Source organism: Somniosus microcephalus, chromosome 1, assembly GCF_052327205.1.
Source record: "Somniosus microcephalus isolate GS21.2 chromosome 1, FLI_Smic_1.0, whole genome shotgun sequence".
Classification (NCBI taxonomy): domain Eukaryota; kingdom Metazoa; phylum Chordata; class Chondrichthyes; order Squaliformes; family Somniosidae; genus Somniosus; species Somniosus microcephalus.
In genome coordinates, this window is record NC_140987.1 from 282,439,558 (window position 1) to 282,465,529 (window position 25,972).

Here is a 25,972-nt window from a genome sequence, read left to right on the forward strand (position 1 = left end):
GGGGCTCCCCAGTTCCCAGTATTCCTTCTGCCGGGTTCTCCCCTGTGTGCTTTACTCGGAGGGAGGAGGACGGCCTCCCACTTGGCACGTCTCATGTTCGAGACGGATCTTAATTTCCCGGTATTCAGCATCTCTACCAGAGTGTGTTTAGTGTGCAATATAATGTTTCCTGTCATTACTATCGGCTCACTAACCTTTTCTGCCCAAGCCGCACAATCCAATGCAGCTATGCACCGGGAGAGCCCTGTGACTACCGGTCCCTCCACTGTGGAATAGTAGGCGATGGGCCTTCTTTTATCCCCATGATCCTGTGTAACTACTGCTGTGTAAAACCCTTCTTCATTGTTGCAATGTATGTGGAAGTCCTTACTCATATCTGGCAGTCCTAGCCCTGGGGCTGATACTAGCTCAGACTTTAGTTGAGTGTAAGCTTCCTCTTGTTCCGGTCCCCAATCTATCAGTTCCAATGCGGGTTTACCCCCTTTCACTAATCTTTGTATAAGTTCTGCTAATTTAGCGAACCCCGGGATAAAATTTCGACTGTAATTAAAGAGCCCCAGTACCTTCCTGACTCCGCATACTGTTACGGGTCTCGGCGTGCCCTGGACAGCGTGTTTCCTGTCCTGTGGCATTTCTTTAAGTTCTTGGGAGATTAGATGGCCCAGGTATAGGACCTGAGTTTTTCCTATCTGTGCTTTTTTAGGGCTTACCTTGCGGCCAGCCATCTCTAGGGCCCTTAGTACTAAATATAGGGTTGCCAGATGGTCTGCCTTCATTTCCGAGGCTATTAGTATGTCGTCGACGTACTGCAAAATAGTGCTTCCTTTAGGTACTTCTATCTGTTTTAGGATATCACTCATGACGCGGTGAAAAATAGCTGGGCTATTATGGAATCCCTGTGGCAATCGGGTCCACGTATATTGTTTATTCCCTACTGTGAATGCAAATTTCTCTTGTGATTCCGGATCTAATGGGAGTGCCCAGAATCCGTTAGCTATGTCTAAAACGGTGAATATCTTCTGTTCAGGGGATAGCCCATTCAAAATTGTTGAGGGGCTGGCAACGATGGGGTGTAATTTAGGAGTGACCCTGTTGAGGGCCGTATAGTCTATAGTCAACCTATAGCTCCCATCAGGTTTCTCTACTGGCCATGTGGGGGAATTAGTAGTGCTCGTGGTTTCACTCAGGATACCCCTTTCTACTAGCCCCTTCACTATGTCCACGACTGCCTTCCTGGCCTCCGCCTTTATTGGGTACTGGCGGTGGGATTAGCCAATGTCCCGCCCCGACTCACAGGAGCCATCTCGACTATTCCAACGTCCCCCTCGCCTGCAGGGGCTGTTGGTTCTGCACTGTAATATGGGGGAAGGGAGGTGGTGGCTGGACAAGTCCCCATTCGCCCCCCCTCATATACCTTACACTCTAATTCCTTTATAATCTTTGCTTGACATTTCGCCTTTGTCTCTAGTTCCGTAACCATCTGTACTTTGTCTTGTGCAACTTTCTTTATTACGTTTACTTGTTCAATGAGTCCTGCTAGTTGGTGTACTAATAACACTCCTGCCTTCTTGGTTTTATCCTTTGTCTGTTTAGTCAACCAGCTTCTCTGGAGTTCTAAAGTCTGTGACACATCCCCCCCGTCTTTCTGCATCTTCTTAATTAACGACTGTTGGTTTGTCGTATAAGAATATGTGAGGGAGCCCGAAGGTCCCCTCTTAACTTCCTCACCTGACATCGCCGCTGCTTCACCGATCGTTCCTTCGTATCTGGAGATCTGTTCCTTAGAGAGCCCCCCTATTCTTTCTTTCCGATAATGCCCGAGCTTCTTGTCGCACTCTATGCCAGCGTTCTCAGAGGTCCGGGTTTGTCTTTCTCTCAAAACTGCCCGGACGTGTAACGCTTGCTTGTTGGATGGGGTTTCTACCCCTCCCCGGTGTCTGTTTACTTGATCAGGGTCCTACAACACCGACACTAATAATCACCTAGTTCACTTAGCAACATGATATAATGCAGAAAAATGTTAACCGTACTCGATTAGTATCACAACTTTAGAACACCTTGGAGTCTCGAGTCTCGGCACCTACTTTATGGTCCTGGCCTTCGCGTGGGGCATTTGCCCTCTTAACAACCGTCCTGAGGCTAGGTGTCTGAGACAAGTGTCCTCCTGATCCGAGGTTTTTCTTAGTTACTTAGTTACTATCACACAAATACAAATACACACATACAAATCAAGTGGTGTCTCTTACCCACTCAGTCTGTGTCCCAGATTCGTTTTGGTGCCGCTTCGCCGTTCAGTCGCCTTGTCGAATGTCTCTGACTTATGGGCGGTCAAAAATCTGACTACTCACCCTGGTCACTGATTCGAACGACTGTTCAGCTCCGTGGCACCCTACTCGCAGCGCCAATTTGTTGTAGGAAAAATGATTCCTCGGAAACTAGACTTTGAGTAAGAGAGACAACTTTATTAAATGACAGAGCTCTGGGAGAAGCGTCTGCAACCACGCGGTCTGCGAGAGCACCTTCTCCCCGATTGCAGTACGTGCCGAGCTTATATACATTCCAAGAAGTTGGTTTTAGATCATTTACATTCATCCAATCAATTCGTTTATTAGCGCATATCGTTATTTTCCTCCAGTCAGGAGTTTACACACTTGTGTTGCCAATTCTGCCTCTTCAGGTCTTCGTTCCGTCTTGTTCCCCGGCGGAATGTGATTAGTTCGATAATAGGATACAAGTGATTAGTTCGATGATAGGATACCAGTGAACCTTGTTAGTCCTCAGTGATCCAATTAGTCCCAGTCAGGACACGAGACAAACTTTGTTCCTGCCATGCGTAAGCGTGGCATGTCTCACTGTGCAGTGATTCAATTAGTCCCAGTCAGCAAATTTGTTGTTTGTGTCTTTTGCAGCAAAATCTTGTCCAGCAATCTTGTCCAGCAAAATTTTATTCTAACAAGGAGGAACTACTTCACTCAGAGGGTGGTAGGTCCATGGAATATGCTGCCCCAAAAAGCTGTAGAAGCTACATCATTACATAAATTTAAAACAGAAATAGACAGTTTCCTAGAAGTAAAGGGAATTAATGGTTACGGGGAGCGGGCAGGAATTTGGACATGAGTCTAGGTTCGGATCGGTCATGGCCCTGTGGGTAGCGGAGCGGGCCCAGGGGCCGTGTAGCCTGATCCTGCTCCTATTTCGTGTGTCTAATTCTGTTAGATTCAGGAGATGGTTCTGTGATAGTGGATTGGCGGTTAGGATCAGATCAGCCATGATCTTATTGAATGGCGGAGCAGGCTCGAGGGGCCGATTGGCCTACTCCTGCTCCTATTTCTTATGTTCTTATGTTATGTTCTTATTTGCTTAGAGGCACAGGGCAAGGCTATAATATTCAATGAGTACTTTATATCGGTGTTTAATAAGGAGGTGGATGCTGACAAAATATTGGTAGTGGTGGAAAAGGTAGAAGCAATGGAAGAGGTGAAAATTGATAGACAGGACGTACTAGAAAGGCTGGGTGTGCCTAGAGTGGACAAGTTGCCTGGTCCAGATGGCTTGCATCCCAGGTTGCTAAGGGAATTGGGGGAGGAGATAGAGGAAGGGCTTGCCATAATTTTTCAATCTTCCCTAGATGCGGGGGAGGTGCCGGAGGTATTGAAAGTGACAAATGTGACACCATTGTTCAAGAAAGGGTGTAAGGACAATCCTAGTAACTACAGGCCGGTCAGTTTAACATCAGTGGTGGGTAAAGTTTAAAAACAATAATCAAGGAAACAATTAACAGGCACTTGGAGAGGTTTAAGCTAATTAAGGAGAGCCAACACGGATTTGTAAAAGGCAGATCGTGTTTGACTAATCAAATTGATTTTTTTGATGAAGTAACAGAGAGGATTGATGAAGGGAATGCAATGGATGTTGTCTACATGGATTTTAGGAAGACATTTGACAAAGTACCACATAGAAGGCTGGTTAACAAAATTGAGACTCTTGGAATAGGTGGGTCAGTGGCAGCTTGGTTAAGGAATTGGCTTAAGGACAGAAAACAACGAGTTGTGGTAAATGGCTGTTTTTCAGACTAGAGGATGGTAGAAATAACAACAGAAAATGCTGGAAAAACTCAGCAGGTCAGGCAACATCCGTGGAGAGAAATTTGAGTTGACGTTTCGGGTTGGACCCTTCTTCAAAACTGGAAAGAAAAGAAACTAGATCGAAGGCAGGGCTGCGATCGGACAAAAGAATAAAAGAAACAAAAGAAGTAAAAGAGATTAGAAGCTAGACGAGATGGTAATAGGCTGGGATTGGGTGTAAAGTGTACTGGCAGGGCAAAAGATAGCTGCCAGGTGTGAGAGAGAAACAAAAGGAAAGTGGGGGGGGGGGAAAGGAGTGGAACAATTACAAGAGAAAATGAAATGGGGGCCGAGCTTATGATCTGAAATTGTTGAACTCGATATTGAGTCCGGAAGGCTGCAGACTGCCTAATCGGAAGATGAGGTGCTGTTCCTCGAGTTTACGTTGAGCTTCCGTGGAACAATACAAGAGGCCAAGGACGGTGAGGTCCGAGTGGGAATGGAGTGGTGAATTAAAATGACAGGCGACCGGAAGCTCGGGGTCACCCTTACGGACTGAACGGAGGTGTTCCACAAAGCGGTCACCCAATCTGCGTTTGGTCTCCCCAATGTAGAGGAGACCGCATCGTGAGCAGCGAATACAGTATACTAGATTGCGAGAAGTACAAGTAAATCGCTGTTTCGCCTGGAAGGGGTGTTTGGGGCCCTGGACAGTGGGAAGGGGGGAGGTATAGGGGCAGGTGTTACATCTCCTCCGCTTGCACGGGAAGGTGCCAGGTGAAGAGGAAGGGCTGTTTGGGGTGATAGAGGAGTGGACTAGGGTGTCTCGGAGGGAGCGGTCCCTGCGGAATGCTGAAAGGGGAGGGGAGGGGAAGATACGTTTGGTGGTGGGATCACTTTGGAGGTAGCGGAAATGCCGGAGGATGATCCGTTGAATGTGGAGGCTGGTGGGGTGAAAGGTGAGGACAAGGGGAACCCTATCGTGGTTCCGGGAGGGAGGGGCAGGGGTGAGGGCAGAAGTGCGGGAGATAGAACTGACACGGTCGAGGGCAGTGTCAACCACAGTAGAGGGGAATCCTTGGTTGCGGAAAAAGGAAGACATGTCTGAAGCACTGGTGTGGAAGGTGGCGTCGGAGGAGCAGATACGGCGGAGGCGGAGAAACTGGGAGAATGGAATAGAGTCCTTACAGGAAGCGGGGTGGGAGGAAGTGTAGTCCAGGTAGCTGTGGGAGTCAGTGGGCTTGTAGTAAATATTGGTCGATAACCTATCCCCAGAGATGGAGACGGAGAAGTCGAGGAAGGGAAGGGAAGAGTCCGAGATGGACCATGTGAAGGTGAGGGAAGGGTGGAAATTGGAGGCAAAGTGAATGAAATTGTCAAGTTCGGGGCGAGAGCAGGAAACGGCACCGATACAGTCATCAATGTATCGGAAAAAGAGGTGAGGGAGGGGACCCGAGTAGGACTGGAACAAAGATTGTTCCACATAGCCCACGAAAAGGCAGGCATAGCTAGGACCCATGCGGGTACCCATGGCAACACCTTTGATTTGGAGGAAATGAGTGGAGTTAAAGGAGAAGTTGTTCAATGTGAGAACAAGTTCAGCCAGGCGGAGGAGGGTCATGGTGGATGGGGACTGGTCGGGCCTCTGTTCAAGGAAGAAGCGGAGCGCCCTCAGGCCATCTGGGTGGGGGATGGAGGTGTAGAGGGATTGTACGTCCATGGTGAAAAGGAAGCGGTTGGGGCCAGGAAACTGGAAGCTGTTAAAGTGGCGGAGGGCGTCCGAAGAGTCGCGGGTGTAGGTGGGAAGAGACTGGACAAGGGGAGAAAAGATAGAGTCAAGATAGGAAGAGATAAGTTCCGTAGGGCAAGAACAGGCTGAAACGATGTGTCTACCAGGGCAGTCCTGTTTGTGGATCTTGGGAAGGAGGTAGAAGTGGGCTGTGCGGGTTTGGGGAACTATGAGGTTGGTGGCCGCAGGGGGAAGATCTCCAGAGGAGATGAGGTCAGTGACAGTCTTGGAAACGGTGGTTTGATGTTCGGTAGTGGGGTCATGGTCCCGGTGGAGGTAGGAGGTTGTGTCGGAGAGTTGGCGTTCAGCTTCCGCTAGGTAGAGGTCAGTACGCCAAACAACAACAGCACCACCCTTGTCAGCGGGTTTAATGACAATGTCAGGGTTGGATCTAAGAGAATGGAGTGCTGCAAGTTCAGAGGGAGGTAGGTTGGAGTGAGTGAGGGGAGCAGAGAAATGGAGACAGCCGATGTCACGGCGGCAGTTAGCGATGAAAAGATCTAGAGAGGGTAAGAGGCCAGGGGGAGGGGTCCAGGTAGAACGGGAATTCTGCAAGCGGGAGAAAGGGTCAGTCGTGCGGGGGGAAGACTCCTGGCCACAGAAGTGGGCACGGAGACGAAGGCGGCGGAAAAAGAGCTCAACATCGTGCCGAGCTCGAAATTCATTGAGGTGGGGGCGTAAGGGGATGAAGCTCAGGCCTTTGCTGAGGACTGATCGTTCAGGGTCAGAGAGTGGAAGGTCAGAGGGGATAGTGAAAACGCTCCCTCCGAGACACCCTAGTCCACTCCTCTATCACCCCAAACAGCCCTTCATCTTTGCCTGGCACCTTCCCGTGCAAGCGGAGGAGATGTAACACCTGCCCCTATACCTCCCCCCTTCCCACTGTCCAGGGCCCCAAACACCCCTTCCAGGTGAAACAGCGATTTACTTGTACTTCTCGCAATCTAGTATACTGTATTCGCTGCTCACGATGCGGTCTCCTCTACATTGGGGAGACCAAACGCAGATTAGGTGACCGCTTTGTGGAACACCTCCGTTCAGTCCGTAAGGGTGACCCCGAGCTTCCGGTCGCCTGTCATTTTAATTCACCGCTCCATTCCCACTCGGACCTCACCGTCCTTGGCCTCTTGTATTGTTCCACGGAAGCTCAACGTAAACTCGAGGAACAGCACCTCACCTTCCGATTAGGCAGTCTGCAGCCTTCCGGACTCAATATCGAGTTCAACAATTTCAGATCATAAGCTCGGCCCCCATTTCATTTTCTCTTGTAATTGTTCCACTCCTTTCCCGCCCCCCCTTTCCTTTTGTTTCTCTCTCACACCTGGCAGCTATCTTTTGCCCTGCCAGTACACTTTACACCCAATCCCAGCCTATTACCATCTCGTCTAGCTTCTAATCTCTTTTACTTCTTTTGTTTCTTTTATTCTTTTGTCCGATCGCAGCCCTGCCTTCGATCTAGTTTCTTTTCTTTCCAGTTTTGAAGAAGGGTCCAACCCGAAACGTCAACTCAAATTTCTCTCCACGGATGTTGCCTGACCTGCTGAGTTTTTCCAGCATTTTCTGTTGTTATTTCGGATTTCCAACATCTGCAGTATTTTGCTATCGTACTAGAGGATGGTAGACATTGGTAATGAATACAAAAACTGACATTGAAAAGTCCAAATTCCTTCAGAACTATCCTTTATACTACATTATTAATTGACTAGCTCTGCATTATTACATGCTGTTGGCTAAATCTTGTAGTTAATGTACAGTTTAGGGCTAGAAATTGGGTAGCTTAGCACCTCCCATTTGCGCCCCGCTAAGGGGTTAGTGCCCAGGCGGGCCAATAACAGTGCCACGCTATAAATTCAGTTGCCGGTTAACACCTCGCAACTCTGCGCCCCAGGGATCATGATGTCATCTGGGTGCGCAGTGTTCTGTTAGTGCCCCGTTAGCGTCCCACCGGGAAATTGAGTAGCGCTCCTTCCACCTTCGCCAGGCGCTAACAGCGACTGCTGGAGCAGGTGCTGCAATATTGCCCGCGAGTTGGGAGGTGCTAATTAAAGGCATCGACTGTCAGGTAGGCCGAGCTTTAATTAGCACCCCGGGTACGGCCTTTTGCCACTTTTGGTGCCACCAATGGGGCAGCCCTGCACTCTATTGGGTGCTTGGGGCTGCTCCTCGGGGCCTATGGGTGCCGTTGTCCACCCATCCCCGGCCTTACCTAATGCTGGAGTAAGCGTTGGGCCCTTCCCTTCAATCCAGGGAAGGAGTCTTCGAGGCCGGTAGAGCTGAGCGCTAACTTCATTCGTGGCCTGGCACTACCGGCCCGTTAGCGACCTAAGTGAACTGATAGTGCTTGATTTAGCGCTCCACTTGATTCTTAGAGCGCTCATGCCAATATTGCAGTTTATTGCGATGTTTACTGAATTTTTCCTCCTAAGACTTCTACTACACTCCAAAGCCAAAATCACTATTTATAACCTAAGTGTCAGTAAACTTAAGCATCATTGCAACTCTCCTCCGCCCTCAGTGTTGGCTGTTTGAAATGTCGAAATAATAAATGCATATCTGCTGAGTAGAATTCCAGGGAGAACATTTTACGCTCATCTGCCAAAATTAAACTGACACATACAATTAATTTCACTGAGCAGGCTTCCCAAATTGCTTAATTATTTCCTTTGGCTGCTTAAAGAACAGAAGAGAGGAACAGGCAGTAATGCAACCCACACAGCGTATATGTTGCTGGTCCCTCTGTACCACTGAAGGAGTACTTCTGGCTTTGACCTGCTCAATGAAACGTTCCAGTTCCCACTCTGTGTGCTTGGGTTTCCGCCCAGATATTGGCAATTTCCTGCCCCGATTCATAGGTGGAATCTCTGAGTATGTGTTTATAGAGGCAAAGAATAAAATAGTTGGTTAATATAGTCTAAACCATTCCTTACTGCCTTCAATCCCACTCTATTTTTCCACTCGTGGGAGGACCATCTCTGGGCCTGTTGTTGGAATGCAGTAGTGATAGAACAGGGTGTGGTATTGTGGGGCGAACGGTGAAGGAGATGTGGGAGAAGTGGGTATTGTGTATGAGTTTAGGCTATGGAGGTGGTTTTGCAATGTTGTTAGGTGATTGTAAGACGTGGTACTACTGAAGTCCTGGGGTATGAGAATATTGGGGACAATGGGGGATGTGCATTTGATGGGGAGGGGGCATGGGTTGCCTCAGTGACTGGGGAAACCTATACTATTTAAAATAAATACTGTTGAGCATTTATTTTAAGTAATACAATTTTCCCCACTTATGGGAAAAGCCTTTCAGCAAATCCATCTCCCTCCTTCACCACTACTGCCTCTCCACCTCGCCTAAATCCCCTAACCCCACCAACACTGTTACTGGACCAACTCCCTGCCTACTACAGTATTGTCTGATGACCCCATTCAGGAAGCCCCACAAAACAGCACAGTGCAGATATAACAAAGCCTGTGGAGCACACATTAGGGATACTGAAGCAACCATTTCATTGTTTCAAAAGCAAAAATACTGCGGATGCTAGAAATCTGAAATAACAACAGAAAATGCTGGAAATACTCAGCAGGTCAGGCAGCATCGAGGAGAGAGAAACAGGGTTAATGTTTCAGTTCAATGATCTTTCATCAGAACTGTTTCATTGTTTCGACTGCTCAGCCAGGGTATTGCTCTATGGGCCAACCAAAATCTCCAAAACAATCACTCTATGATGCACAATTTTGCCATTCGAAGAAAAGCGAACATGCAACAGGCTGAGGAAGAGCCCCCCAAAGACAGAGGGAGAGGGAGACATGAATAGAGAAGGATGTCCTGGCAGGAAGATTGGAATGGAACTCTATTGTAGACAACGACTACTAATGATGGACACCGCCTGTTCCTGAGCAACATTATTTTACCATATAAACACCCACACATTGTAGATCCAAGGACATGGTGTTCATTCCTTGCACATAAGCTAATCTTCCATCTTTCAATCCTTGCAATGGCTGATTCGCTTTTCACAGCTCTACCCTATAAACACTGCTCATTCAAAAAAGTACAAAAAATCTCTATTTATTGAGTGCTATTTACAGTGCGTAGGTGCTCTCAGCCCTGCATGTGATAGTCTTGCAACAGCTGGAGACACATCAGACAACACAATGGCTCTCAGTGTCTGCCTGATCCCTAACACGTTGTCAATCCTTTGAGGAGCCTCTCTTAGGAGGATATGAAGACACTGAGAGATGTCATCTCATTGGACCCTTCCCCTGTAACACCCCCAGTGCTGGGGGCCCTAGCTGGAAGTCCCATGATCGTTCCATGATCTGCGTGAGAGCAGTCTGTAAGGTGTCTTGAATGAGGATTATGCCAACCAGCAATCTTCCAGTCTGCCAAATCTGGCAACATAAGTTGGTGTTCACGGCCTCAATAACATTAATCACAAGGCTTTTGGGAGAACATTGTTCTGGCTTGTTCACTCTCTGCTTTCAGGCTCCCCTCAGGTGGCTGTGAAGATGCTATTCTCTCCATAATACTTTGCATTTGAGTAAATCTCTCCTGTAGAACAGCAATTGTGTTGGAGGTGCACTGGGTACAAAGACCACAAAGGATGTAGCAAACCCCTATTTCCCCTGCACCAACTCCTGTCTGGAGCTAGGTACAGTAGGATACTAATGCCTATGCACATAAAATGAACAAAGGACATGAGCTCATAACTAGGTCAGATTCCTTCACCTTCCTCTTCTGCCACCTCCCCTTGCACCTCCTTGCTTGTGAGTTGTGATTCACTCAGGGCTCCTCCCTCAAATACTTTGCCAAAATTCTCCAGGATGCTCGTAGCTGTGTTGGTGATGGAGGTCGGGGCAACACTTGACACTTGCATTGGAGGCAGTTCAGAGAAGGTTCACGAGGTTGATTCCGGAGAAGAAGGGGTTGTCTTATGAAGAAAGGTTGAGCAGGTTAGGCCTATACTCATTGGAGTTTAGAAGAATGAGAGGGGATCTTATTGAAACATAGAAGGTTCTGAAGGGACTTGACAGGGTAGATGCAGAGAGGATGTTTCCCCTTGTGGGGAATCTAGAACTAGGGGGCATAGTTTCAGTATAAGGGGGCACCCATTTAAATTGGAAATGAGGAGGAATTTCTTCTCTCAGAGGGTCGTGAATCTTTGGACCTCTCTACCCCAGAGAGCTGTGGAGGCTGGGTCATTGAATATATTTAAGGTAGAGATAGACAGATTTTTAAACAATAAGGGAGTCAAGGGTTATGGGGAGCAGGCAGGGAAGTGGAGTTGAGGCCAAGATCAGATCAGCCATGATCTTATTGAATGGCGGAGCAGGCTTGAGTGGCCAAATGGCCTACTCCTGCTCCTACGTCTTATGTTCTTATTATGACACAAACTGCTGTGATGTGCCTGGCTCTGTGGTGCTACTTGCTGCTGCCTCATATTGGGAAGAAGCTGTAGGAAGGGAAAAGTGTAGTGTATGTGCCTTTAAGAGCCCCATGTGTACTGTAATGCCGGTAATGGCCACTCGGGTTATATAAGCCTGTATATTGTGTTGTATCACTTAGTTCCCCTCCAGACTTTGTTTAGTAAACACCTATGAAACCAACTCCTGTCTTCAGTGTCTCTATCAGCACACAGACACAACAGTGGTGACGAATTGGAAACGGACTTACCTGCAATTCGGCAGCACCTCAAGGACATCGATTCCTCTGGCATCCAAAGTTGAAGAAAAATCAAGAAAAAGAAAGGGCTGTGGTTTCACCAACTGGCCAAGCTGGTGGCAGGTACTGCAATAATCCTTCCTGGGTGTCGGGCTGGGGCTCCAGCAGCTGGCTCTGCGGCTGGGCCGAGCGGCAAAGGCGGAGGCAAGCAGTGACAGACGGGGAGGGAGCACTCGGGAGACGGCCGGCACTGCAGGCAGGTCGGCGTTCAGACCTAGAGAGAGAGTCCGGCGGGAACGAGTCTCCAACTGTAAATAAATAAATAAAAAGAACGGAAACCGCGGGAAACAGCGTTGCCATCGGCAGCAGCGGCGGGGAAGCGCGGGAAGCGCCATATCTTTTCTGCAGAAAAGAAAGAAAAGCGTGGGAAGCGCCATTTTATTTTTAGGATGCCTAAGTCTGGCACTATTGATGCTTTTGATAACGAGATAGAGGATTGGACCACACATGTGGAAAGAGTGGAGGTATATTGCACCGCAAATGGAATAGAAGATGAAAAAAAAGCTTCAGTACTGCTAAATCTAATGGGCGCAAAGACATAGGGGCTGTTATGAAATTTAATCACTCCAACCAAACCAAAGGACAAGAATTATAAAGAAATTGTTGATACCCTACAGGAGCACTTAAACCCAACACCGCTGCTGATAGCGAAACGATTCAAATTCTTCAAGAGAAATCAACACAAGAATGAAAGTAACGCTGATTACCTCACCGAATTAAGAAAGCTATCAAAACACTGCCAATTCGGGGTAGGACTAGCAGATTATCTTTGAGACAAATTCGTCTGCGGTCTCTTAAGTGAAGGAACACAGAAAAGGCTGCTTTCTGAAAAAGATTTAACACTGGACAAGGCTTTCAGTATGGCTGTATCATACGAAGCAGCCACAAGAGGAGCTGCAGAGATACAACAAAAGACACAGGACTTCGGCACCCATGAAATGACACAGGGTTTCGAGAGATGTTATCGCTGCGGCAGATCCACCCATGACCAGAGGGACTGCTGGTTCAAGGACAAAGCATGCAGGCAATGCGGAAAGATTGGACACATTGCACAGGTATGCCGATCTGGAAAAAAAAAATCCACAGACAGGAAAAAAAAAATCAATAAAGAAAAGTACAGAAAGGTACAAATGATGATGGACAGTAGCTCCGAAGACCAGAAGAGCGATAGCGACTCTGAAAACAAGAGACTAAGCTGTCTCAAATTACATAATGTAATTGCCAAAGATGATTACCAGACCATTTGGGTTACCCTCACGATAGCAGGGTCCCCAGTTAAAATGGAGCTAGATACAGGATCAGCTCTGACCGTCATAAATCGATGGGATTATGAGCGGCTATTTCCGCATATACCTTTAGAAGACACATCCATTATCTTGAAAACATATACGGGGCAGAAAGTATACCCCAAAGGAAAAATAAGGGTGCCTGTTGTATACAATGGCAAGGAAATACAAAAGTTGTATTTATACATTCTACAAGATGGTGGTCCACCGCTGTTGGGACGTGAATGGATCAGGAAAATACGTTTAGACTGGCACTCCATTCAGGCACTGACGGTGACCAGTAAGAAAAAAAACGATGATGACGTCATACCTGAACGATTAAAAGACATCTTGGCCAACGCCAAAGAAGTGTTTCAAGAGAAACTAGGAACCTTGAAAGGCATCACTGCCTCAATAAAAGTGGAAGATGCAGCAATTCCCAAGTTTTTTAAGGCAAGACCGGTGCCATACGCAATTCGTCCAGCAGTCGCGGCAGAGCTGGAGAATTTGGAAAAGGCAGGCGTATTATCCAAAATAGATTGGAGCGAGTGGTCAACACCCATCGTTCCAGTCATGAAAAAAAACAATGGGGTTAAGCACTACACGTCCGCCCCATACCATCCCGCCACCAATGGATTGACTGAAAGGTTTGTCCAGACCTTCAAGAAGGCCATAAAGGCCATGGGTAATGAAGACATAAAACTTCAGCACAAGGTGGATAACTTCTTGTTCGCATATAGGAATGCAACACATATGGTTACAAACCAAACTCCCGCCATGATGTTCTTCAATAGAAGCCTAAGATGCCGGCTGGATTTGATCAAGCCCAACATCAGAAGGGACGTGGAGAACCGGCAATTTCAAGGCATGAATGAAAGGCCAACTAGAACCTTCCAGATAGGTCAACAAGTTTTGGCCCGGGACTACCGTACCGAGAAATGGCAGCCTGGAACTATCTGCACACGACTAGGACCGCTGATGTATACCGTGGACATCGGAGAAAGCATAATAAGGCGCCATGCTGACCAAATCATAAAGTCATCCGAAAAGGGACAACCTACACCACAACTCTATACGCCTAACGATGAAGTAGAGATACCCATATCTACCTCCGATCCGGTGATACTGGAACCCGATGAACCCGACACTGGCATTCAAGCCGAATCAGCCTTGCCAAAAGAACCTACTACACCACCAGAAACTACTGCACCACCGAGGCGTTATCCGGACCGAGTCAGGAAGCCTCCAGGGAGACTGACTTATAATTAATTAACTGCAGCAATGTGTAGATTATTTTTCTTGTAACATGTAATTAATAATTACTTAAAATATTATGTACTGGTTGGCTAAAAGGGGAGGAATTGTAGTGTATGTGCCTTTAAGAGCCCCATGTGTACTGTAATGCCGGTAATGGCCACTCGGGCTATATAAGCCTGTATATTGTGTTATATCCGTTAGTTCCCCTCCAGACTTTGTTTCGTAAACACCTATGAAACCAACTCCTGTCTTCAGTGTCTCTATCAACACACAGACACAACAAAAAGGAAAACAAATGAAGAGAAATAAGAAATGTCTAGGGCTGAAATCTCCTCTGTGATCCCCCCCCCGCCCCCCCATCCAGCTTTGCAGTTGCTTCCCGGGACTGCCATATAGATTGCCCTGGAATGTGGTGGAAATTGGTTTTGAGGTTCAGCACTTCACTTGCTTTGTGGGCCTCGGCCCCTCCTGATGTGCCAATCTCCAGAGGCTTCTCTGCCCCTTTAAATGCCCAGCACCTACTTCTGGTCCTGCTGCCGCACTGCTGTAACTTTGCAGCCAGGCACTGACAGACTCCACAATATCAAAATGCTGCGGATGCTGGAAATCCGAAATAACAACAGAAAATGCTGGAAGCACTCAGCAGGCCAGGCAGCATCTGTGGAGAGAGAAACAGAGTTAACGTTTCAGGTCTGGGACCCTTCATTAGAACTGGAGAAAGCTGGAGATGTAACAGATTTTAAGCAGGTGCAGAGACAGGGGGTGGAGGGGGGGAGCGGAGGAAGGAACTCAAGGAATATTCTGTGCTAGGGTAGGAGGCAGAAAAGATTAAATGCTGCAAATGGGGATGGCAGATTCATAAACAGCCTAAAAATGAGGGCAGGGGTTATAGTCTGAAATTGTTGAAATCAATGTTGAGTCCAGAAGGCTGTAAAGTGCCTAATCGAAAGATGAGGTGCTGTTCCTCGAGCTTACGTTGAGCTTCGTTGGAACAGTGTAAGAGGCCGAGGACGGAGAGGTTGGAGTGGGAGTGGAGCTGAGAATTAAAGTGACAGGCGACCGGAAGCTCGGGGTCACCCTTACTAACTGAACGGCGGTGTTCCGCAAAGCGGTCACCCAATCTGCGTTTGGTCTCCCCAGTGTAGAGGAGCCTGCATCGTGAGCAGCGAATACAGTACATTAAATTGCAAGAAGTACAAGTAAATGTTTCACCTGGAAGGGGTGTTTGGGGCCCTGGACAGTGGGAAGGGAGGAGGTAAAAGGGCAGGTGTTGCCTCCCTTCCCCTCCCCCTTTCCCTGCCTCTGCACCTGCTTAATATCTGTTACATCTCTAAACTTTTCCAGTTCTGATGAAGGGTCCCAGACCTGAAACGTTAACTCTCTTTCTCTCTCCACGGATGCTGCCTGGCCTGCTGAGTGTTTCCAGCATTTTCTACTGACAGACTCCCCCTTGGCAGTGGGAATCTCGCTGGTGCCCACTGTACAGTAGAAATAACCCCCAACCCAGGGAAATGGGTCGTAGTTGGGTGCATTCAAATGGTTGAGTCCTTTGTGAGTTGAAGTTTGAACTATTATGTGTAGTGTTCTGCTGTGCCCCTCTACTATTGTGTCCTCCACCATCTGTTACGAATGTTGTGAGAAGAGCTAAATGTTTTCTGTGTTATCTCCCTCAGGGCAAAAATATTGACACTGTTACCATGCCTTCTATGGAGGAAAATAAGTGTCCATACAAAGTGGGTGCACTTACCTTAGCACTTCTGATACCAACAAACTTTACCCTCATTTGCTTCCAGATATGGCCTCACCCCGCCCTATCTCTGTAACCTCCTCCAACCCTACAGCTCTCTGAGATCTCTGAGCAGTGTCAAATGTTGCTTGATAACGCTCCTGTGAAGCGTCTTGGGATGTTTTACTACATTAAAGACGCTACAATAAATGCACGCTGTTGTTGTTGAGAGATCCGGAAGACTCATTGACTCGATCTGCGACCACCACCTGGCCGCTTTAGCAGGTTTGATGGCCATCAGTTCCAAAAAGGGTCACCCTCTTTCACCACACCTTCTGCAGCAGGGCCTCCAATGCAAAATTGTGCAAGGCCAGCTCTGCCTGAGGCCAGTGAGGCGTCACGTGATTGTGTCACAGGTGAGTACAACCCCAAATTTGCCCAGTCATATTATGGTAATGACCCCCCCCCTGCCCCATATGACAGCTGGGATTTGGGGCAGTGCTATCAGGAAGCCATAACAGTGAGCAGAAATTGAGCCCCATTGCCGTTACACTGACCCAACAGAGGCGCAGAATCTCTTCCTTGAAAGTTACTAATACAGGTGCACTATCCCTTATCCGAAACCCTTGGGACCAGATGTTTTTCGGAATTTGGAATTTTTCAGATTTCAGAATGGTATTCAGAATCAGTATGTAACACCCTAGCGGGGGTCTGGGCAGCACCCTGTAAGCAAACACATTAATATTTCTGCAGCGAACCTTATGAATATTCACACTGAGTTGGATAAATAAAGACTATCAATAGTATTACAGTTTATTTGTACAGTAATAATTTGGTAAATTAAATAATGGGATAAATATAGACCATAAATACTCTAGTTACGCTCCACGAAAAAACTTTCGGTTTTCAGAGGTTTTCGAATTTCGGAATTGCGGATAAGGGATAGGCTACCTGTACTCCATAAAATATTGGCAACACCATGGGCTGCATTGTCACCTGTGGCAGGTTTACCGTGGTAAAATGGGTCAGGACTGCTCTGCTACCCAGCAGTGTGACCCTGCTCTGACCTTGTTGCATTTTCATGGATCTGGTCAGTTTCAATTTTGAGGGTGGGCTCCTGGCAAGATCTGTGCCCCCTAATGGGAGCTCAGCTTTTAGGGGGAGAGAAATATGGCACTGCTGCAGCATTCAAGTGGCGCCAGCAGCTTAAAGGGCCTGGCCAGTGATTATCTGGGAGCAAGCATTTGGACTACTGAGGGGAAAGGATGCATTTCTGAGGGTGCGACAGTAGGGCCTGGAGCTCCCAAGTTTCCTGACTCCTCCGTAGAGGTTTTACTGTCCAATTATAAGGCAAGGGAAGCAGCATATATTTGGCAACAAGAAAAGAGGCTAATCAAAGGCAAGATGGAGCTCCAGTGAAAGGAGGGTGCCTTGACAGAGTGTGCCACTTCTGCCAAACCCTGCCTGGTTACTCTGTGCAGGAAGAAGCTAGCCAAAGTAAGAGGAGGCAGTTATATCCTCTTACAATTCAAGCAATATGCACATTACACGGGGGGCTATCCAGACACCTGATTTGTAAACAATGCTGGTATGGTGGAATTACATAGAATTACATCGAATTTACAGCACAGAAACAGGCTATTTGACCCAACAGGTTAATGCCGGTGTTTATGCTCCACACGAGTCTCCTCCCACCCCTCTTCATCTAACCCCAACAGCATATCCTTGTGACTTGACAGGTCATCCGCTCTGCCTTGGAAATCCTAATTGCTGGCGCAGAGATGCCCACCAACTGCCCAGCAATTACGGATGAAAATTTTACAGCTGATGCAAACAGGCTGAAGTTCCAGGGGCCCAACTCTGTCCCTGCAAGTGGGATCACATCCGCCCGTGCACAAGGATGCAGACCCGGCCTAAACTGCGGGGACAGGCTCATTTACATGGTCACTCCCGCCCCCCCCACCCCCGCCCCGAAGTCCTCGAAGGCCTATCTGAGCCAAAGAAAACTGGCACTTTGAAGCACCTTCAGCTCCTAAGTGAGCCATTTCCTGGTAGAACAAAGAAAGAAAGAAAGACTTGCATTTCTATAGCGCCTTTCACAACCACCGGACGTCTCAAAGCGCTTTACAACCAATGAAGTCCTTCTGAAGTGGAGTCACTGTCACTGTTATAATGTGGGAAACGCGGCAGCCAATTTGTGCACAGCAAGCTCCCACAAACAGCAATGTGAAAATAACCAGATGATCTGTTTTTGTTATGTTGGTTGAGGGAGAAATATTGGCCAGGACACCATGGATAACTCCCCTGCTCTTCTTCAAAATAGTGCCATGGGATCTTTTATGTCCACCTGAGAGAGCAGATGGGGCCTCAGTTTAACGTCTCATCCGAAAGACAGCACCTCTGACAGTGCAGCACTCCCTCAGCATTGCACTGGAGTGTCAGCCTAGCTTTATGTGCGCAAGTGCCTGGTAGTGGGACTTGAATCCACAACCTTCTGACCCTCGAAGCGAGTGTGCTACCCACTGAGCCACAGCTGACACAAAGATACTGCTACCCTTCCAGATCGATTCCCTTTACCTGTTAAAGGTTTGGGGCCATTACTGGAATGTCAGCAGTGCTCACGCTAACTCTCAGCAACCAAAATTCTGTTACGGCCTTTTAAGGGTGCACTGGGTGGAGTTTTCAGGGTAGCTTGGGAACGCTCGCAGACACACTGCTTTAATGTGCGGGGAGGTGGGCAAAGGAATAACCATCAAAGTCTTCTGTCACTGGGTGGGGTGGGGGGTGGGGGGGTGGTGAGAGGGTATTTTAAGGTGGTATGTTGCACGTTCTTTGAAACAATCAAAAAGGTGGAACTAGTTTGTGCATAACCGGAATAAGTGATGCAAAGAACAGAACAATCTCACAAATTATTTGGCACAGAATTTGCCGGGAAAATAATGGCAAGTTTAATGCGCATGCTGTTATTAGTGAGTAATTAACTCCAGCAATTTGTGACAAGGAAGAGGTATGCCGTGAGCTGCGAATCACTTGCTGTCAACCTCCCTGTGAGCTTCAAGAAATTGCTGCATATACACTGTTAAAATGAATTTAGCTCGCCGCAGAAAGTCAGTGCTGGTAATTTTTTAAAAATTTGTTCATGGGATGTGGGCATCGCTGGCAAGGCCAGCATTTATTGACCATCCCTAGTTGCCCTTGAGAAGGTGCTGGTGAGCTGCCTTCCTGAACCGCTGCAGTCCTTGTGGTGAAGGTACTCCCAAGTGCTGTTAGGGAGGGAGTTCCAGGATTTTGACCCAGCGACAATGAAGGAACGGCGATATACTTCTAAGTCAGGGTGGTGTGTGACTTGGAGGGGAACTTGGAGGTGGTGGTGTTCCCATGCACCTGCTGCCCTTGTCCTTCTAGGTGGAAGAGCTCATGGGTTTGGGAGGTGCTGCCAAAGAAGCCTTGGTGAGTTGCTGCAGTGCATTGTGTAGATGGTACACACTGCAGCCACGGTGCACCAGTGGTGGAGAGAGTGAATGTTTAAGGTTGTGTGGTAAACCACTGTTTGTATTCCTGTTTGTCCTGTTTGTATTCCACTGTGTACATGCCTGGACATGCCTCGGCTGACTCCTCCCACAGGTCCTAGTATAAAGGTGACTGCTCCCCAGCCCTTGGTATCCTGGACCGGTCGACCACTCGAGGCAGACCTCCATTCTGTTGTTAATAAAAGCCTTTAGTTACTCTTCTAACTCTCAGTCTTTTATGAGTAATTGATAGCGCATCAATTTTATTAACAACATTTTTATAATGGAGAAGATCCTCACACCAGCATGCCTGGACTTAGATCATCGGGAGGCGGACTCATCCACCAAGTTTACTCACTGGCTTAAGTGTTTCGAAAAATTCCTGACCGCCTCCGAAGCAATCAAATCGGACGAGGACAAACTGGATGTCCTGACCTCCAAAGTGAACCACCGAGTGTACTCGGTCATCCAAGACGCGACCTCGTACGCGGATGCTATCAAGCTCCTCAAGGACCAGTACACGCACCCAGTGAACGAAGTGTACGCCAGGCACCTCCTGGGGAGTCGTAAACAACAACCTGGGGAATCGACCGTGGAATACCTTCAGGCACTGTCTGTGCTTGGCCGGGCCTGTGGTTGTAAGGATGTAAAGGCCGCCGTGTACACAGAGGAACTTATCCGGGACGCTTTTGTAGCGGGCCACAGATCCAATTACACACGACAGCGACTGTTGGAGCAGAGTAACCTCGACCTCAACAAGGCCTCTGAACTCGCACTATCGTTGGATGCAGCCTACCAGGGCATGGATGCCTACTCCTCTGCACCGTGGATGCCGCGGGGAATGACAGCCTGGGACACGGTAGGACCGCCTCATAGCGCCGTGCCACCCCAGCCACACCCCAACAACGGCCCAACTACCGCAGCAGTGTCCCAAGGCCAGACAGCAGTGCCCCAGGGCCAGAAATGCTACTTCTGTGGCCAGGCAAAACACCCCAGAGCGCGCTGCCCGGCGAAAAACGCGATCTGCTCGGGCTGCGGGAAGAAGGGACACTACGCTAGCGTCTGCAGGGCCAAAGCCACCCCGAACCCCAGCAGCGCCGCGTGTGGGCCATGCGGGCCGCCATTTTGGACCTCCCCGGCCGTGTGCGAATCACCGGTACAGCAGCCATTTTGGACGCCTCCAGCCACATGGGGATCATGGACGCCGCCATCTTGGACGACAGCCGGGACGCAGCAGGCCCCCGACACCGCCTCATCTGATACCCGCAGCGACACACCGACCCCTACGCTGGCATCCGTTACACTGGACCAAGCGAGACCGCACCAACTGGCCAGTTCCACAATGGACATTAAGGTAAATGGTCATGATACAATCTGCCTTTTTGACTCTGGGAGCACGGAGAGCTTCATCCACCCCGACACGGTGCGGCGTTGCTCTCTCCCAGTCCTGCCTGCGCAACAGCGAATTTCTATGGCCTCCGAGTCCCAGTCGGCGGACATCGGCGGCTACTGCGTGGTGACACTCGTAGTAGACAGGACCGTGTACGATCATTTTAAACTTCTGGTCCTGCCTGACCTCTGCGCTGCCGTCCTGCTGGGGTTAGATTTTCAGTGCCACGATGGCGTACGGTGGACCCCTACCCCCACTCACAGTCCGCAGCCAGCAGCTTCCAAATTGCCCGCCGCGCACCAGGTGCAACCTCTCCACACTCAGAGTCACCCCCCCACCACTGTTTGCTAACCTCACCCCCGACTGTAAGCCCATCGCCACAAAGAGCAGGCGATACAGTGCCGGGGACAGGGTTTTCATTAAAACCGAAGTGGAGCGGCTCCTGAAAGAAGGGATTATTGAGGGCAGCACCAGCCCCTGGCGAGCCCAGGTTGTGGTCGTTAAGACTAGCGAGAAGCAGCGCCTGGTCATCGACTACAGCCAGACAATAAATCGCTACACCCTGCTGGACGCCTACCCACTCCCCCGTATAGCTGATATGGTCAACCAGATCGCGCAGTACCGCGTCTTCTCGACCATTGACCTGAAATCAGCGTACCACCAGCTCCCCATCCGCCCTGAGGACCGCCAGTACACTGCCTTTGAGGCAAACGGCCGCCTCTATCACTTCCTTAGGGTTCCCTTTGGCGTCACCAACGGGGTCTCCATCTTCCAAAGGGAGATGGACCGGATGGTAGATCAAAATGCGTTGCAGACCACTTTCCCATATCTGGACAATGTGACCATCTGCGGCCGTGACTTGCAGGACCATGACGCAAACCTCGAAAAATTCCTCCGCACCGCCCAACTCCTAAACCTGACATATAACAAGGAGAAGTGCATATTCCGCACAAACCGCCTCGCCATCCTTGGCTGTGTTGTGGAACACGGAGTCATCGGCCCCGACCCCGACCGGATGCGTCCCCTTATGGAACTTCCACTGCCCCACTGCCTCAAGGCCCTGAAGAGGTGCCTAGGGTTTTTCTCCTATTACGCCCAGTGGGTCCCCTACTATGCGGACAAGGCCCGTCCGCTGATCAAGTCCACCTCTTTTCCCTTGACGGCAGAGGCCCGCTTAGCCTTCCACCGTATCAAGGAGGACATTGCCAAAGCCACCATGCACGCAGTGGACGAATCCATCCCCTTCCAGGTGGAAAGCGACGCGTCTGACTTTGCCCTGGCCGCTACCCTCAATCAGGCGGGGAGACCCGTGGCCTTCTTTTCACGAACCCTCCAAGGCCCGGAGACCAGACACTCCGCTGTTGAGAAGGAGGCCCAGGCGATTGTGGAGGCTGTGCGTCATTGGATGCACTACCTGGCCGGAAAACGATTTACCCTGCTCACTGACCAGCGTTCAGTTGCTTTTATGTTTAACAACAAGCAGAGGGGCAAAATCAAAAATGACAAGATCTTGAGGTGGAGAATCGAACTTTCCACCTACAACTACGAGATCTTGTACCGGCCCGGGAAGCTAAATGAACCCCCGGATGCGCTATCGCGTGGCACCTGCGCCAGCGCGCAGATCGATAGACTACGGGTCCTCCACAATGACCTCTGCCACCCGGGGGTCACCAGGTTCTTCCACCTCATCAAGGCCCGCAACCTGCCTTACTCTATTGAGGAGGTCAGGACCATGACCAGGAACTGCCAAGTCTGCGCTGAGTGCAAACCGCACTTTTATAGACCAGACAGGGCCCACCTGATAAAAGCCACTCGCCCCTTCGAGCGCCTGAGCGTTGATTTTAAAGGGCCTCTCCCCTCCTCCGACCGCAATGTGTACTTCCTCAATATTATTGATGAGTACTCCCGTTTCCCGTTCGCCTTCCCCTGCCCGGACATGACCAGTGCCACGGTCATTAAATGTCTGAACAACCTCTTCACCCTGTTCGGCTTCCCCAGCTATATCCATAGCGACCGGGGCTCATCGTTTATGAGCGACGAACTCCGTCAGTACCTGCTAACTAGGGGTATTGCCACAAGCAGGACCACCAGTTACAACCCCCGGGGGAACGGACAGGTGGAAAGAGAAAATGCGACAGTTTGGAAGGCCGTCCTGCTAGCCTTAAAGTCTAGGGGCCTTCCAACCTCCCGCTGGCAGGATGTGCTCCCCGATGCGCTCCACTCTATTCGGTCACTGCTCTGCACTGCCACTAACGCCACCCCTCATGAGAAAATGTTCGTCTTCCCAAGGAAGTCCACATCAGGGACATCGCTACCGCCATGGCTGACGTCCCCAGGGCCGGTCCTACTGAGAAGACACGTGAGGACCCATAAAACGGACCCCCTGGTCGAGAGGGTCGACCTCCTCCATGCCAACCCCCAGTATGCTTACATCGCATACCCGGACGGGCGGGAGGACACAGTCTCCATAAGAGACCTTGCACCCTCGGGGACCACAGTAACCCACTACCCACTACCACCCCCCCCCCCCACGATCCGATATCCAGCCCCAGCAGACGGCAGGCCTGGGCCCTGCGACCCGCTCGACATCTACGAGGACGACACGCCTGTGCCACAGCCTACGCTGGACTCGACGCCGGAAGCTTCACTACCCCTGCCGTCGCCACGCCGATCACAGCGGCAGACAAGACCTCCGGAGAGACTCCAATACACTAACTTTTAATACACTTCACCCCGCCGGACTCAATTTTAAACAAGGGGTGAATGTGGTAAACCACTGTTTGTATTCCTGTTTGTCCTGTTTGTATTCCACTGTGTACATGCCTGGACATGCCTCGGCTGACTCCTCCCACAGGTCCTAGTATAAAGGTGACTGCTCCCCAGCCCTTGGTATCCTGGACCGGTCGACCACTCGAGGCAGACCTCCATTCTGTTGTTAATAAAAGCCTTTAGTTACTCTTCTAACTCTCAGTCTTTTATGAGTAATTGATAGCGCATCAGGTTGTGAATGGGGTGCCAATCAAGCGGACTGCTTTGTCCTGGATGGTGTCGAGCTTCTTGAGTGTTGTTGGAGCTGCACTCATCCAGGCAAGTGGAGAGTATTCCATCACACTCCTTACTTGTGCCTTGTAGATGGTGGAAAGGCTTTGGGGAGGCACTCACCGCAGAATACCCAGCCTCTGACTTGTTCTTGTTGGCACAGTATTTATGTGGATGGTCCAGTTAAGTTTCTGGTCAATGGTGATCTGCAGGATGTTGATGGTGGGGGATTCGGTGATGGTAACCTCTTAATGACGAGATTTATGTTCCTGCAATGACACTCAACCTCGGAGGCCCAGAAAGGGAACAATTGAAACTGTGGAGTCTCATTCCTGCAGGAAGTAAATGTTTCCTAGAGGTATTTAAAATTTAAATTAAAAAAATTCCTACTTTGCGTTTCCGTCTCTTTTTTCTCTCTCTCTCTCAATCCAATCTTCTTTCCCTCCCTTTATTTCTCCTTCTGTATCTAATTTGACTCTAATTGACCTATTTCCTTCTCCATCATTCCTCTATTTCTTTATTCTTAAATCTCATTCGTTCAGGAGATAAACCATTGGTCCCATCATTCACCAAGGTCCCAGGTGCCCGTTGTCCTCGCTGCTCCGTTATCAGCTCGCACTTCCAGCAATCTGTGGAGCAAATAACATTTTGAGCTGAAGGGTGAGGGAAAAAAAGTCTAACTAACGGGGCATGCCATGAGATGCCCCGTTCCAGCAAGTTCTGGGGGCCAATCTCTTTTAGCGACGTACCCAAAAACAAAGTAATACAATGCTTTAATTCCAGTCTCTATTTGTGGCTGTGCTCCCGCTGTGCATTCAGCACTATTCATTTATTACCAAAGTGATTACTACAGAACCTTCTGGCTGGCCACACTATGTATAGGAACATAAAGAAAAGTCAGGAATGAGTGTAAAACCTTTGGACCACCAAAACGCAGGCCTTTAGAAATAAAAGTATTTTATGTTGCTCACACCATTCCAAAATAGTGTTTGCAGTTTTACGGAATTTCAGTAGGTGGCATCTGGTGATTATGTCTTGCACCTACATTAGCAGAGATGCTGCACCACCATTCTAGTCAGCTTAAAGACTTTTAATTAGGTTGAAGCTGTGAATGTTTCAGACTTTCCCCTGTTTGTATACTTGTTCTGTTACAATAGCTGATACTGTATTTGTCCCTGAGCAATCCTGATGAGATTCAGTTCACAACTTCAGTGCCACTTGTCTAACTAAGTAAGGGAGATGTTTCTGGGTTTGGTGCTCAATCACTGGATCACCTGGGCACATTGAGTGTTGTAAAATTGGGCGCATTGGAGCGCAGGCCTGTAAAGGAACCTGCCTGATTTTCTTTCCATCAGGCCGGTTTCTTTTACAGACGTACGCTCCGACCCACCCAAGTGTCTGATAGTCACTCCACCCAAATGTTAGACAAAGGCTGCAGGGACAGGGTGGGAGTGCAGCGTCTTGTGCTACGTGGGCACTGACAGACAATCAATAGCACCTCAGCTTCTTCCATACTTATGGTCTAGCACTGCTCTTGTCCCCCTACTCACTCAGTCACTCGCTCGCTCACTCACAGGCATACACACAGCCCCCAAAACATTATGCACAGCATGTTGAAGGGTAAAATCATTTTGAAGTTGCCCGGTACTTTGGGTGCAATGAAATTGTGTAGATGTGTCATGCTGCTGTTGCGATTCAGTGGGACAGGAGATTAAAGTATTGGCTTTCCTCAAAGATGCACCAGTCACCTGTGATATATCCGTTGCTAGCAAATTGTCTGATAGCACAGATGTCCCCTATGCTAGCCTGGAAGGAGACAAAGACATTACATTTCAGAGCAGAGAGGATGTTGATGGTCACTGGTACTGCCATTCCTTTGCTGAAAGTTAACTATAGGTCTCCTTGCAGCAGAGGGCATAACTCTGCAACTGCCTCTTGCTCAGCTTGAGCATGTGGCAATATTACAGGGCAGCTGTACTTAGATATGATTGATAGCACAATAGAGGATGCGGACAGTCTGACTCAGGCGCCAGCTGATTTTCGAGGTACGGCCCCTTTGCTTTTCTCTATCCTCTTCCATGAAAAACTGAGATGGGGAACATTATAAGTAATCTTACATACTTTGCAGTGGAATGGCGAGAAACAAAAAATACGACAGTCCTTCCTAATGGGCAATAACCTTGCTGCCCTTTTATGCCCATACTAAATGGGTCATCTTAA